Source organism: Humulus lupulus, chromosome 1 (genome assembly GCF_963169125.1).
Source record: "Humulus lupulus chromosome 1, drHumLupu1.1, whole genome shotgun sequence".
NCBI classification, from domain to species: Eukaryota; Viridiplantae; Streptophyta; class Magnoliopsida; order Rosales; family Cannabaceae; genus Humulus; species Humulus lupulus.
In genome coordinates, this window is record NC_084793.1 from 129530309 (window position 1) to 129534055 (window position 3747).

Genomic DNA, 3747 nt, shown 5'->3' on the forward strand with positions numbered 1-3747 from the left:
ATTTGACGAAAACTTTGGAGATTCCTATTTTTTTACTAAATGTCGGTTTTAGATGATTTTTTTTTTAATTTTGGTAATTTTTTTTTCGAGATTTACAAGATTAGAATGTTAGAGAGAGTGAGAGAATAAGAGATGTTAGAGAAAGAAAGTTTGGATTGAGAGAGAAAATGTGTATTTGAATGTTAAGGGTATTTTTGTCTAAAAAATTGAAATGATCATATATTTGAAATAGTATTAAAAAATTTCACTAAATTATTATGCATATAACATGAAATTTCCCATTTAGAATCCAAATAATTTCAGAAGGAATAAAATTATTTCATTAATTTTTTTTAAAACACATTTATCAAATTTATATGTATATGATTTTATAGGAATCAAATTTGTATTAGAGTCAATACACACAAAATGAATAGAAAGAAAACACCAAATTTGTCATCAATGTATTTTGAATTTAACACTTCTTATTTTTTTGAAGGTTTATACATTTTTTAATATTGTATTTTGTTTTATTACCTGTATTGATTTTGTGTTTTGACAAAAAAAGTTTTTGATCATGTATTTTGTAAAATAGTTCAAATAAACCTCTAAAGTCAATTTTGATGAAGAAAAAATTGAACATAACAACACAGTTATTAGATTGAATTATTTTATTTTTGTTCTGAATTATTAGTTTAGTGAATTATTTATGATTTTAGCTTAGATAATTTTGACTAAAATTGAGTTTAATGTTTTATTTAAACTATTTTATAAAACACAAAATTAAAAAAATAATTTATCAAAATATAAAATCTAAATAGATAATTTCACAAAACATAACGTAAAGAAATATGTATAAACACTTTAATAAAAATAGCCATTTAAAACATTTTAAGAGCATAATTGTTTAAGTACGGAGTTTTAGTCCATTTTTTTAATAATAAAAAAAAAGTTTATATCATATAATTTAAAGAAGTTATACCACACTCACATAATCAATTGTCAGTCAGTTTTTAGGTGAAAAATAGGTTGGACAACACTGCATCCTTTCTCTGTCATTATTAAATTTATTGATAAAAGCAAGAAGGTTACGAATATGCTTTATACATATATATATATATATAAATACACGTATATATATAAATACATACATCACACTTGTTCATCACCCACACCCACACCCTCTCCCAACAACCCATACAATGGACCACGCTTCAAAAGAAGTGGCCATCGAGCTCCCTTTCTTCCGACTCTATAAAGATGGCACCATAGATCGATTCTTCGGAGACCCTGTTTTCCCTCCCTCACCCGACTCCGAAACCGGTGTCCGATCTAAGGATGTCGTCATCTCCCCCGCAACCGGAGTCTCTGCTAGAATTTTCATCCCCAAAATATCTGACCCGACCCAGAAACTCCCCTTCCTCATTTACTACCACGGCGGTGCTTTCTGTATCGGATCTCCTTTCTCTCCTCCTTATAGTCAATATGTCTCTTCACTGGCCGAACAAGCAAACGTCGTCGTTTTATCTGTCCACTACCGGAGGGCGCCGGAGTACCCCTCCCGACCGCCTTCGATGACGCCTGGGAAGCCTTCAAGTGGGCCGCAGCCCATTCCGTGGGTAACGGGCCCGAATCGTGGATTAACCAGCACGCTGATTTGCAGAAAGTTTTCTTAGGTGGGGACAGTGCGGGTTCGACTCTGGCCCATAGCGCGGTGCTTCGGGCTGGCGTTGATGGGCTTAGTGGGCCGAGAATTATGGGGATGGTGTTGTTTCACCCGTTTTTCGGGAACGACAAGCCGGACAAATTGCTTGAGATAATTTTCCCGACGTGTGATGGGGTGGATGACGCGAGAGTGAACCCGAGTTCGGATCCGAACCTGGGGAGGCTGGGATGCGAGAGAGTGCTAATTTTCGTAGCGGAGAAGGATTTTTTGAGGAAAAGAGGTTGGACTTACTACGAGGCATTAAAGAAGAGTAGGTGGAGTGGGGTGGTCGAGATTGTGGAGACCGCAGACGAAGATCATGTCTTTCATTTGTTTAACCCATCAAGTGAGAAGGCCCATGCTATGATGAAGAGGACAGCTTCTATATTGAATCAGGCACAGGCTCATATTTAATCTCCACAGAAACAAATTAATGATTTTCTAATATAGAAATCAATAAATATAAATATCTATATTATAATAATATGGATTCATAATGCTTTCATATATTGTTTTTGAGGAAATATCTTTATCCAAGAAACCAAAGAGTATGTCATTTTACATGTTTTTTTATTTTAGTATTGAATAATAATGGTAAACCACTCTTAAAAGTTTCATGCCTCTTATAACGTGTAGCTTAATTTCCCATTTGGGACCAGTTACCAGCGTAATTCCTGTGAGTGAGCCTTTGTATTTTCCTAATAGCCGAATAGAATACAACGAAAATGTTAAGGCTAATTGTCAATGATTAAAGTGGTATAATTAATGTTTTATCTATATGAATATATAGCTAGGGAAATTCTTAGATATAAATCAATGTGAGAACTTACATTGCCTCATAGATTAAATTACATAATTACATACATTTAAGGGTTATTTGTGGCTGGACTCCTTAATCTTTTGGTTTGTTGCACATATACTCCCAATAAAAAAATTTAGTGGCAAAACCTCTTATCGTTACATTTTTGTTACACTTGAGCCATTTTGGCGGTTGAGTGTTAGCTAAATCCGTTAAATGCCAACAATGACACACAAGGCAACACACTATTGGCCCACATGTTAAATTATTATTTAAAAATTATTTTTAAAATAAATTTAATTAATTAAAAAAATTAGATCTAAAACGCTAAATTAAAACCAACAAAAACCCAGTCCCTAATCTCTCTTCATCTAGATCTGAAATCGCTAAATTAAAAAGAAAAAAAAAAGTTAAATTCTTCTACATCTAGATTTGAAATTCAACCTGTTGACCCAAGATTTGGCCAACTGACACGGAGTCGAAACGTGATTGATATGAACGAATGTATAGAGAAGAACGTAATGACAAAAGTAAAGAAAACACAACAATTTATAGTGGTTCGGCCCCAAGATCTGGTAATGACCTGCGTCCACTTAGACTGATATTGATATAAGAATCAGAAGGGTGATCAAAGAACCAGGGTTCAATGAGTTTCACTAACCTCTGAAGAACAATACAAGTTTACTTGGCGAATTACTATAGTTTCGAATGATTCAAAAGCCAAAAGTCCCCTCCTTTGAGCTATCTCTTGCTATTTATAGGCTCAAGGAGGGTTACAAAAGATTGTTACAGATATTCTTTCCTGAATAATCGGATACCCAGAAGATTTTATGAGATAAATTCGGGATTCATAAAGATCTTCCCATAAATGTTGCCTTGTACACGGAACCATCGACCAGACTGGTCGCGGGTAAGACGGGCTTTCCCTGCTTCTACGGTGTCTTCTGGTTGATGCTCTAGCAGACGCTTCCTGATGTCAGCCACGTGTCCAGAGATTACTGGCCACGTCACCAATGCTAATTTATTGGATAACATAACCCTAATTTCCTAAACTGAATTGAAACGCTAATTTCCTTAAATTCAAAAGCTAAAATTTCTTGCAAGAACCGACAACCCACAACATTTTTCCTCTAGACTCCATGGATGGCAATGGGCTTCACAAAAGGTGATGGCACGGGCTTCACAAACGATGACGATACAGGCTTTGCGAACGAAGACGATGGCTGGGAGATGGACAAAATCTTATCAGAACTATGAAAAACAA

At 34.9% G+C, this 3747-nt stretch overlaps 1 pseudogene; it reads left to right on the forward strand.

The window, feature by feature from the left end:
* Positions 1 to 1102: 1102 nt before the first annotated feature.
* LOC133797782 (2-hydroxyisoflavanone dehydratase-like) lies at positions 1103 to 2298 on the forward strand (annotated as a pseudogene).
* Positions 2299 to 3747: the final 1449 nt, after the last annotated feature.